Raw genomic sequence first — 12,930 nt, 5'->3', positions numbered from 1 at the left:
CATCCAGGTGCTCTTTGCCTAAACCGCCTGTATCCGCATCTCCAGGCACAGCGCACCCAGAATTCAGATAATGTAATAATAATAATAATAATAATAATAATAATAATAATAATATTCTAATAATGTACAATGGATAGGCTGAAATGAAGCAAAGGAAAAATACAGTGGCTGGGTTCATACAACCTATTAGCCCCTGTCTAACAAAGCCCAATTGCTCTGTTCACACGTGTGTTGGCCAAATAAATAAAACATGTTATTTCTGATAAAGAAATGAGGACCTGGGATTCATGGAGCTCTCCTGCTGGGAATGGTGAGTGTCTGGAATGTGAGAGTGAAGGGTCAAGTTCACTCTCACATTCAACACGCTCACCATTCCTAGCAGGAGAGCTCCATGAATCCCAGGTCCTCATTTCTTTATCAGAAACAACATGTTGGGTTGTATGTCAAGTGTCAAGCAGGTAGGAGCAGCTCCTTCAACCTTAGGCTGATCTCCTAAACTTACTCCCAGCTCTGCCTGGAGATGCGGATAGAAGCGGTTTAGGTGAATAACACCTGGACAGACAGATGGACAGTTCCAACTCATTTCTTCTCCAGATGATCTCAGGATCTCGCTGGCATTCCCAAACCCTTCTCCTTCCCTGCTGCTCAGAAGGGGGGCTCAGTAGAGAGACCAGATCTGGTCAGATCCAGAGTTTTGGAAATCTGCCAGCATTAAGGGGTATAAAGGCAGCCCCTGTGGTTTGTAAACCATGGTTAGTGCATTAGGGCTTATTCCGTAAATCATATTGTAGGAGGACAGCCTTGTGAATCTATAGTAGCCCCAAATCAAGTCAAAAAGTCAAAAAACATTCCAGGAAAAAGGAATGTTCAACCTCCGCTGTATTGTTGGCAAGAAAAAAACATGGTCGTGTGTCCATAAATTCACCTGTAACGGAGTCTGTCTCGCGGGAGTTTTAGTTTAGAGTATGTCAGCCCTTTGAGGTAGGCCAGGTCAGGAAACAGGCGTTTCTAGGAGTTTTGGAATGGACTTGGATGCAGTTTAGGTATTTTAGCAGAATCCTGAAAGCCTGCCAAAACCCCTCTCTACTTCAACTTATACCTAACGTAACAGAGGCAGAATAGTTTTGCGTTTCTTTCTCACTCTTTCTCCTTCCCCACGACTTTTCTGTAGCGTCTCGGCATCCACTTTCCCTTTCTCTGTGTCAAATCCACTTTCCTACAGAGTATATGGACAGGGTTCAGCTGTAGCTGCCCGTGCAGGTGTGAACATTTAATTGCTGAGATACCCTCTGACAAGTCACGCAGCCTGCTCTTGGTACACACGAATCTGCAAGGTCAAAAAAGTCAGCATGGCACTGTGCCCAGATGGGCAAAGCCCCACCTGTTTTTAATGTGCATGTAAAATAAAAGGGTTGGGGTTGTGATCACACAGCTGTGGGCACTATTTTGTCTTTTTTTACACACCCCCAGTGAATGCCCCCACCTTGGTACCTGTGGATGGAAGGAAATCGCAGTCTGTCTGCGTTCAGAGAAATGGAATTATAACCCAATTATTTTGTCTTCCCCCCCCCACCCCCCCAACAGCAATGACATTTCTAACAATTTTAGAATTGTTCGTTGCCCAAGTCACTTGGTTGAGATGGGCGGCTATAGCAATTAAATAAATAAATAATAAAATAAAAAATAAATTTAAAAAGCCATTCTCCCCTCTCAGCCAATAAAATCAAGTAAAAAAGGGATTTCGTTCTTGGCCATGACAAGAGCTTGTCCGGTTTGTTCCCCGCCTCTCCTGTTTCTGCTAAATGCAGACCTTCTCCTTAAGTGCTGCCAACGTGAATAATTCTAGGTTGTCCAACAATAATCCAGTGTTTACATGCAGGAACCCACAATCATTTTGCAGATCAGCACGTCGGTAACCCTGATGGAAGAACAAACCCCAGGGCCCTGCAGACACGAAGGCTTGAAGTTTGTCCACAGACCCCCAACACCTTGGCTGCTATGTTACTCTCTACCCAAACACAAGTTACTTGTAGCTTGGCTACAGTGACAAGCCAGCCAAGCATGGTTTATTCAATAAAAGAAACCATGGTTTAGCATGGGAAGCTGATGAAAACATTAATGGTTCTGTGCAAGTGTGTGTGTGTGTGTGTGTGTGTGTGTGTGCTGACTCCCAACTCACTAGGACTGTGTTTGCACCACAGGCTAAAAACAAATGCATTTCATTCCATGTTCAGCTCCATTGGTTGCAACCGGGGTTCGGGGTTTTTCAGATGAACCTGCTGGACAAACCCAGCTTTTTCAGTTAGCCTGGCACTTAAGGTCCTGCTGGACCCAGGAAACAGAGTGAGTGGGCCTGAGGAGTGAGTGTTGCACAACCCCTGTCCCAGACTTGCTCTCAGGAGGGTGCCAATTCATTGGGGGCCTCTAGATCAGTGATGGCGAACCTTTTGGGCTGGGCGTGTCGAAAATTCAGAAAATGCCTAATTTGACTCTGCTGGCGTGTCACCCCCCGCCCCTGAACAAAAGAGAAACAATTCCTTACATATTCATTTATTTAAAAAAAATACAGTCCAACCAGGTGGGGTGCTATGTTTGATATAAAGCAATGTCAAATCATTACAAAAATGGAATACGAGTAAAACAAACTCAGTTGCTTCAGTAACTCAAGCAGGGAGAAAAGTTGCTGTCGGGTGTGGGTGAACGCTGGCGTGTCACCCAAAACGGCATGGCGTGTCACCTTCGACACGCATGTCATGGGTTTGCCATCACTGCTCTAGAGCAGTGTTTCTGAACCTTGGCCACTTTAAGATGTCTGGACTTCAACTCCCAGAATTCCCCAGCCAGCTGTGCTGGCTGGGGAATTCTGGGAGTTGAAGTCCAGACATCTTAAAGTGGCCAAGGTTCAGAAACACTGCTCTATATCTTGATCCCTCCAGAACAGCTGCTGGCGAAGGGCGAAGGGCACGGGGACTAACCCTGGGCCAAGCCGTTGAATCTGAACCTTTCATAACTTCTAGTCTGACTCTTTGCCAAGCTCCGAACGGTGCTTTCAAAAGGGGAATTCCACCTGGCCTTGGCTGGAATGGGTGGGAGCATCGGTGTGTCTTTGGTTTCGGAAAAACAACTCTCCCCTTTCTCGCCGGAGTGCCGTAACCCATGCAGAAGTCCAGAGCATCCAAGCCCCTCCTTGTTCTGCGTCCCTGCCCTGGCAGGGAATGGGCCTTGGCACCGCCTGGCAAGCACCCTGGCTGGCAGACGGGTGTAAATTAGGTTTCCGTGCAGGGGATCTAGCAGGAGAGGACGGGGCTCGGAGGTGTCGCAGGGCAGCCTAAGGGGAAGGGGGACCTGGAGGGTCCTCCAGGCAAAAGTGGCCAAATTCTTGGGAGTTTTCGTCGAGACAAGTGGGAATGGAATTAGGGCACTCCAGTTGCCTGGATGCGTCCAAAGGAAAAAACACCCATTGGGCATTTTGTCTGAGTACACCAGGAAGGGTACACCCCGCCTCAGCTTCTCAAGGCCAGAAACCTCCAGATGTCTGGCATTACCACTCACATTATCCCCAACCAGCAACTCTCTACAAAGTGCGTTCTAACTGCCGGGCGCTCTTTGGGTGGGTTTGCACCGGATCCTTCATTTAGGGCAGTGTTGTCCAAACTTGGCCACTTTAAGATGAGTGGACTTCAACTCCCAGAATTCCCCAGCCAGCCATGCTGGCTGGGGAATTCTGGGAGTTGAAGTCCACTCATCTTAAAGTGGCCAAGTTTGGACAACACTGATTTAGGGCAATGAAAGGCTGACCTGCCAGATGAGTAGTTAGCACGGCTATTTCTGGTGGGTGAGCGTACATGGATGAGCTGCGTCATGGGACGCAGCGCTTTGCGCCAGCTCAGAAAATCGGTTAACTTGGGAACCGGTTAGAGCCTGTAGTGTGAATGCAGCCACTGAAATATGTGTGGCTTTGACGCCCAGCTTGGGGGCATGTAGATGAAGAAAGCAAGACGTTTATTTTGCTGGCTGGATGACGCTGGGGTCAAGCCCCGATAGATTGCGGTGTTGGCCCCTGTGGACATCTGGACAAGACGGAAGGCAGGTGCCTGGGAGTGGAGGAACCTCGTCTCTCCCAGCTGGAGCTTGGCACGGGGGGCTAAACAGCAGGGAGCCCACAGAGGCAGGCAAAGAAGCCAAAACTGCAAGGGCCTTCTTCACCAAGCTCAGCCCCCGTGCCCGGCCTGGCGAATGTGGTCTTTGGCGCTGTCTGAAAGACAAAATTCTTCTGACACGGCATGTGGGTTGAGCTTGATGGAGAAGTTCACTGAAGCTTTGAGTCACAGTTGTGGTTTTTGAGTAGTTATGGATGGCTTGACTAGGGATGTTTTAATATTTAATGTTGGGATTGTTATAGCAGTTATTTTTTTAAAATGCATTATTGATGACTGTTTTGATCAGTTGCTGTTATTTGATTCTAAGCTGCTGTGAGTCTGTTTAGATTTGGTGGCAGGGAAGGAAGGAAGGAAGGAAGGAAGGAAGGAAGGAAGGAAGGAAGGAAGGAAGGAAGGAAGGAAGGAAGGAAGGAAGGAAGGAAGGAAGGAAGGAAGGAAGGAAGGAAGGAAGGAAGGAGGTTCCTTATTCATCTGGAGCTGTTTGGGACTCAGGAAAAGAAAGAAATGCAGGCAGAGTGCTAAAACAGCTGCATAAGTGGTGAACTTCATTGACATCATGGCCTGAACGCAAGCCAGCTTTATACCCAGATTCTGCTCTTTGTACAGGACCCTCCCTAAAGATCCTGGACGACTGACTCAGATCTTTCCCAGACAAACACACCTCAGGGTCAGTTTTATAAAGCACTAAAACTGCAGAACCAGGGAAGGTTATTAAGTAAAGGAAATTATGCAACAGCATGAGAAAGAATGGAAACGAACCTTGCTGGGATTTGCACTTTCGCTTTCTGTGCGGCTGGTGTGTGTGGTTCCCCTTCCGCCTTTCTGCTCCTGAAGGATGTCACATCTGGCAGTGGAGGATGGGTAAGCGGCCCCAGGTAGACAAGGCCAAATTTGGGAGCAGGAACAGGGTCTGGATGCTGGGCTCCACATCCACTTTTTCCTTTCTCCTTTTCTCTTGTACCCTCAGAAACATGTATAAACCACAGATAAATAATAATAAGATTAATTAATTAATTATTGCATGCCTTTACTAAGGCACATTGCACAAGAAAACAGTACAAAAACATAATAATTACAAATGAATCCAATAAAATTAGCTCAGAAGCCTGTAAGCAAATATTAACGCTAAGAAATCAACACTAAACTTCACAACCGTGCATGTTTAAAACAGTGCCCGGCGATATCGCCAACCGCGTACGCATCCATAATGAAACTAAACCAAGTATTAACCTGCAAAGTGTTGGGGGTGGGTTTGAGACAGCCGGACCCTGCACTAACTTGGGAGAGGCTGACTCTCCCTGCCCCTAAATGTCTTGAGGACTAGAACCTTGAGAAGCAACCTATTCCTAGCCAAAGAGAGATCTCCACCCCCTTTGGAAGGCCATCAGAGTTGCCCAGAGATGAAGGGAAGGGTGGAGCTGACTCCGGAGTTGTAGGACCCAGGCCCAAAGGTCCGGTGCCTGGAGATCATCACCCGGCCAGAACAGAAGGACCTGCTCTCGGGAATGAATGGACCTTTGGGGCCTGGGTTGTGGAGGATCGGAGGGAGAAATTAGGAGAAGCAGATATTGGGGAATTGTGAGCAGAAGGCTGGAAGTAGGTTAAACTAGGCTCTGTCTCAAATGGGGCCACTGGAGAGCCTGGCTTGTGATGGGTCCTAAGAATAGCACAGGAGATCCAGACTGGGGCATTAATTAAGGTTCTGTTCTGGACCGAGACCAGGGAATGGCAAGAGGAATTAGGAACATCTACCAGGAGAATTATTACAATAATTTTGGTGGGAGACAACTAAGTCATTAGTAACCAAAAATGCTGCAGCCTGCTCCACCTTTCAAAGCCTCTGGATCCTATGAATATTCATCAACTGAAATTAGCAACCTGAGATACAAAATCAGTCAATGGGTGCAAAATCAGCAGGTCGTCCAACAAGATCCCAAAACTGCAGACAGAGGAAACTGGGACCCGGAAGACAAAGAGGGGGAAGGAGCAGATGACGATGAGAAGGACCATCAGCTGAGATGTGACAACCTTAATCTTGTCTTCTTTGGCTTCAGGTGGGGGAAGGACATCTGAGGGGAAACGCTGGTGAGACTTCTAATTACAGGTGACCATACATTGCCATCCAGGGCCACAAAAAGGTGGTGTTTGCAAGATACACTGATCCACCAACTGATCCACCACACTTAGCCCAGCAGATTGCAGTGTCTTCACGGTTATGTTGAAGGGGACTAGAAAAATTGGATTAGTGGAGTGAACCCTGGTTCAGTGGACCATGGATACGTACATCATGGACACAAAAGCCACAGACATGAAAACACAAAGACCTAAAGTGCACCAAACCAAGTGCAGGTGGCCCCTTTTGCGGGGGCGGGGTGTCCAATCCAACATAAAACCAACCACAGATAATGAGACCTTCAGGGAGGTTCCAGAGCCCTGGAAAATGACCAATCCCCCTATCCCAAATTCAGACAAGTGCATAAATAAGGCAGGAGCACGGTATTTTGTATTTCGCCCACCTCCATTCTTCTGCTGTCCCCCTCTGTAGGGGCACCAGCAAGGCCTCCCTCCCCAGTTCCTCTGGGAATACTTGATTGTGAAGTTTCTACCACCCAACCATTGAAGTCCAGGATCCAGCAACACAAACTCTGGGCCCGGCAGGTTGGCCAAAGAGGCAGCACAAGAGTCAAAATAAAGAAGAAATTAAGCTTCTTCGCTCTACTGCTGGACTTGGGTTTCCTCTTTCTCCAATCGCTGGCCTGCAGCTCAAGATGTGCTAGAAATCATCTTTGCACAGCTTCTGGTGTTCCTCTGCTTTATGGTGCAGCCAGTAGATGCGCTGATGCCAGAGTGGCAGACAACGGATGCCACGCCATCCCCCAAGCATGGGCGGCACATTTCCCATGATTATGTGCAGGAAGAAGAGGCCATGTAAAGCCAGAAGCACAAGCAAAAGAAGACAAGGGTCCGAAAACCTGGGCCGTGGATAACGAGGCTTGGTCTGTGGATGATGATGATGACGACGACGACGACGATGATGATGCATTATCAAGTCAACATTGACCCTTAGCGACCACACAGATGGATTTTCTCCATGACAATCTGTCCCCAACCGGATCCTTCAGGTCTTCCAAGGATACCTCCATCACCACTGGAACTGAGTCCATCCACCTTGCTGCTGGTGGTCCTCTTCTTCTCTTTCCTTCCACCTTTCCCAGCATCAGATCCTTCTCCGGAGAGCTGGGTCTTCACATAATGTGTCTGCAGCAGGATAATTCAAGCCTGGGCATTTGTATCTCCAATGAGAGCTTTGGAATGACTTGTTCTATATTCTGTACTTACCACCCGTCAATAGGCAAAACCATCTTGATAATGGTTTTAGGATTGAGCAACTGCGGATAAAAAGAGCCTCCTATATTATTTTCACTAATCAGTCACATAGCCCTTCCCTGACTGCCATATTAGAGTCTCAGCCTACCTGGAGACGTGGAGATTGGATGTAGTGGACAGAGAGAATGGCTTTGAGGGATAGAAGGAAGCGCTGCTGCCAAGACAGCAGTCAGATAAAAGAAACTTGAGTCTGGGGCAGAACTGTAATTGGAGAAAGTGTCTCAGACAAGACTCCCTCTAGTCCTCATGAAGATAAAGGGAGGGAGGGAGAAGCCCATTCAGATTTGCAAGATGCTGTTACTATAGCTTTACAATAAAAGTAATGCTGACCTACGTGGCATTATGGTACTTTCCTAGTCTGGTCTACCTTGAAGGGCTAACTTTGGAGCTGAGACTTTTGATTGCACATACAGGCTGTCACACTAAACTCTGTTCTGTGATATCAGGGCTTCTTGATGGGCCAAAGTCCATAAGGTGCATCTTTTCCCAGCACAGTGATACAGGAACGCAGGGAAGTTGTCCCTGACGGATTTTTGCCCATCACTGTTTTAAAAAGTCTTTGGCCAGGTATTCTTTTTAATCCTCCAAGCAATGTTTACATGAGTCACACTTTGAGTTTTTAACCAATCGTTGGTTGCAAGGAAGCAGGGAAGGGGCATCTCGGGGCGAGGTGCCTTATTTTTGGTTTTGACAGGGGTGGGAAGTGGCTAGGGAGGTAGAATGGTTCAGAAGTGGGTTAAATGCCATCAGGAAGCATGGGGGGCCCAAAGGTTGGCTTGGAGGGCTGCGCATGGACAGTGCTTCATCCATTCCTCCTTTCCACTGCAGAGAAAACTTATTTCTCTGCTTCTAGGACCCCATCATCCCTAGGAGGTCAGCTTGGAAGCAAAGCAGGGACGTGTCAAGCCGGATGCTCTGAAACACGAGGCCCCAAACCCAGCAGGCAACTTTATTTGGGAGGGGAGAGAGAGGTCTGGACCCACTGCTTCAAAATAGTCCGGCTGGCTCTTCTTCCTAACCAATTTCCACCTGTCGGGTGACTCGTGCCGGAGAGAGCCACAGCTGTCTTGACAGCAAGTCACCCTTTGCAGGCTCCAGTGTGTCTGCCGCCCACTTCCGAAAGGATCTGCCTCTCCATGTCCCCCCATTTTTTTCCTTTTTTTTTTGAGGCAAGCTGGGGGGGAGTTGAAGCTGGAAAACCCCACCCAGGCTGGGATGGACGCAGCAGTGATTTTAGAGCTAAAAGTAGCATGAACTTTGCAGCAAGACATTCGGGGCTCCCAGCAATGAACAGGCATTGGCTAAATCTGTTTTTCAAACTTGGCAACTTTAAGATGTGTGGACCAACTCCCAGAATTCCCCAGCCATAGATAGATGGATGGATGGATGGATGGATGGATGGATGGATGGATGGATGGATGGATGGATGAAGATAGATCAGTGTTTTTCAAACGTGGCAACTTTAAGATGTGTGGACTTCAACTCCCAGAATTCCCCAGACAGCCTGGCTGGCTGGGGAATTCTGGGAGTTGAAGTCCACACATCTTCAAGTCGCCACATTTGAAAACACTGATTTATCCCAATCTATTTTAACCTAGCACCTTCCAGGTATCCTGGACTGCAACTCCCATCACTGGCGATGTGAGCTGGGGATGATAGGGACAGTCCTCCCCCCCCCCCAATCAGCTCCTCTAAACTCTGGTCTTATCCTGTCTAAGACGCCTGGGAAGAATGGCTTGCTTGCTTTCTCCTGTCCAGCTCTTCGATGGTCTCTTTCTTTTAAACCTGGTCTTCATCTTCTTCTCAGAACTGAGGCCATAAACCGAGGCCAGGATTATCCCAGAGCTGACAGAAACTCATTCATGGGTGTGCGTGCGTGTGTCTGCGTGCGTTTTGAAGGTAGGAGGGGAGAAGCAAAACTGCTTTAATCTATTGCAAACCAGGCTGGGAAATGTGACCTTCACACTTCCCTTCTTATGGCAACTGCCTTTCTAGTCATCTTATCAGGGTGTTCATACCTAGCCCATAATTACAGGCAGGCCAGTTTCTATAAGCTGAGCCTGAAGATTAGTCTTCCCCAGCTCTGTTTAAAAAAATAAATTAATGAAATACCTGTATGGTTTCATTTAATTCCTTTTTTATTTTATTTATAACGTTATAAGCCAGCTCTGTTGGAGTGATGTATAAAAGCAACCTCCACAGCAGTATAGTAACATACGGTGACACGCCATAACAGATATGCAGTGCAAAATAACAGAAAAACATTGAAATTAATACAATATTCCTGGCACTGGGGGCTCTACAGCACACAGGTACCGAGTTAAAGAGCCCAGTGGTGTTGCTTAACCCACTCAGTCAGGCTCAAATGGAGCGAGATCGTCTGCATTTTGGGAGCCACAGAAATCCAGCCTTAGTCTTAGCAACACAGGCATTTGTGGCAGGGTGAGCAATGCCCCAAGTGTGAAGATGTCATTGCGCAAATGATATAATGTATGTTATTTGCAGCAGTCACCTAATTCACATTGCTTGCCCGATGACACCGCAGCGCACGGGACATTATCACGGCTTGTCTCGGTGCCTATGGCTCCAGCACACGGTGTAAACACAGCCATCCTCTTACATCATGCCATGGCTCATGCCTTTGGCGTGGCACCTTAAGTGAACCCAGCCGTTGTGACCTGGCCACTGGAACCAGATGGCACAGCCTTTTGCCAGATCGAGTTGCTCAGCTATGCTATGGCTGGGCCTACGAAAGGAGTAGAGCATCGTGGTAGCATGACTCTGCTCCTGTTGGTATGACGAAACGGTTGGAACGTGTGGACACCTCTAGGAATGGGTGTTCTCCTGTATGAGCTCTGATACCTGGGGGTTGAACCCATGCCCTGCTGGCTCCTGTGTGAGACTGGGGGGGGGGGGCATGATTGGCAGGATCTAAGAGGTTGTCAACGCCCCCCTTGGTGGATCCTGCAATCTTGACAGAGGCTTTGAATGCTCTCTCCTCAAGAGGCCAACCTTGGATCTGGCCATGATGGTCAAGTATCATTGAGTGGTTAGTGGGAAATCAATTCCCAACTGCCCTTGAAGAAGGATCTGAGTGTCTTGGTAGTCCATAGACTGAGTATGAGCCAGCAGGGTGCTGCAGCTGCTAAAAGAGCCAATGCAATCTTGGGGTCTGCAGGTAGTCCTCGTTTGGCAACCACTCACTCGGCAACCATTCAAAGTTACAACAGCGCTGAATGAGGGGACTGACAACCGTTCCTCATAGTTATGGCTATGGCAGCATCCCCACAGTCACGTGATCGCGATTCAGGTGCTCGGCTTGCAATTACAACACTCACAGCATCCTGTGGTCACATGCTTGCCATTTGTGACCTTCACTGCTGGCTTCTGACAAGCAATGTCAATGGGGAAGCCAGCAGGAGGTCCTAAACGGTGAGCACATGACTGTGGGACGCTACAACCATGTGGGATTCGCCTAACGATGGCAACTGGAACTGCAGGAACTGCCATCATAAGTCAGTGCAGTCACATGATGTTGTGCTTTACAACCACATCACTTAATGACAGAGTTGCTGGTCCCAATTACCGTCATTAAGTGAGGACTACCTGTATTTACAGAAGTAAGAGTCAAGATTGCAGGAAGTGATAGTTCCATTCTACACTCCTTCGGTCAAACCACACCTAGAATCCTGTGTCCAGTTGTGGTCACCACAAAATACAAGAAGGATGCTGAGAAACAGGAAAGAGTACAGAGAAGAGCAACAAAGAAGGTGATGGGCTTGGAGGCGAAATCCTACCAAGAGTGGTTGAAGGAACTTGGTCTGTTTAGCCTAAAGAAGAGGAGTGAAGGGATGATGCAAGAGCAATCTTTCGATACTTGAAGGGCTGTCACAGGGAGTGTGCCTGAGGGCAGGACCAGAACCAACCGGGAGAAGCTTTATAAAGAAAAACCAAAACTTGAGAAGAACATTCTGACGGTGAGAGCTCCGAAGCAGTTGGAAAAGTCGTGGGGGCTCCATCACTGGAGGCTTTCAAGCAAAGGTTGGACAGCCATTGGTCTGGAATGCTTGAGGATTCCTGCTGTGGGCAGGAGGTGGACTAGGAGACCCCCAAGCTCCCTTCAACCCTAGGATTCTAAGTGGATTGTCTGGATCCCTTGCAGTTAAGGGATAGGCCATGGAATAGGAATGGCATCGGTTGCACCGGTGGGTGATTCTTCCAATGGGGAAACCGCACCCCTCCTAGTCTTTGGGACCTCTTGATGGCCTTCAGGACCATCTGCAGTGGTTCCACTCCTTCCTTAGTGGCAGTTTTTTTGGGGGAAAGCTCATTTTAATTTTTAGTAAATACATTTAATTCTTGTCCTGAGTCTGTCCACTTGCACTGGGATCCATTCTCAGCTCATGATCAAGAGCCCCCTCCCCCCCAAGCTGTGGACTCCTAGCATAAGCCCAACCATAAGGATTTTGATTCGGCAAATGAATTATTTCTCTAAATTGCTCCTGAGAACGCTTTGGAGAAAACCCACAGGGAAGTGGATATATTCCTAACGGGGAATTCGCTGACGGCCCTCCGATCCGAGTTTATTCCCTTGTTGGATCAAAATTCAGATCCGTTTTCCACCCACGCAGAAGTCACTCGGTAACCCACCACCCTAGTCTTTGGCATTTATTTATGGGAAAGTAGATCTGTTTTTCTCAGAACTTCAAAACCGGCCAGCCATGCTCTGTGCAACGTGCAAGGATGTCACGGGAGATCCTATCGCACCTCCCGGTATGTCGCTGCTTTGAAATAACCCCTCTGAGCCTCTGCGGGTTATGGCTGATGAAGCAATGCTTTCTGAAAAAATGTAGCCTGTCCATAAATCTTGGAGCCAAGCAGATGTTGACATGAATCAGCAAAGCAACTCTTTCCGGGGCTGAAGGTTCCTGGGGCCAGGTGTGCTCATCGGTTTCCTGCATGTCTCGCTCTGTTTTTTTCCTCGGTTTGTTTTGGGCTACGCCTGCAGGCTTCTTGGAATAGGAAAGATACTTCTGAGCATGGGCAAAGATCCTCTGTGTCTGCTGAATGAGTCCTGTCAAGACATGGAAAGCCTTTGGACACCTCGACAAAAAAGGTTCTGGCGTGTTTAGACTTGGAAGTAAGGCCCATGGAATTCAGAAATGTGCGCGCAGCCAAAGGCGGAAACTAGCGTTGGTTCCACCGGTTGGAGAGATCTTACCATCAGGAAATGCTGCCTTGTGTTCATATTAAATCTGGGTAGCTGCAACTTATATCTGTTATGTTTGGCCTCAGTTTTAGCGGCCATGGAAAACAGTCCTTGATCATCTTCCCTGTAGCTTTTGTTTACATTCCTGAACATGACTATCTGTCTCCTCTCGAT

This window comes from Python bivittatus, unplaced genomic scaffold (genome assembly GCF_059951505.1).
Source record: "Python bivittatus isolate LINGU-HERP-01145 unplaced genomic scaffold, Pbiv_v1 ctg000700_np1212, whole genome shotgun sequence".
Lineage (NCBI taxonomy): Eukaryota > Metazoa > Chordata > Lepidosauria > Squamata > Pythonidae > Python > Python bivittatus.
This window is presented reverse-complemented; position numbering follows the sequence as displayed.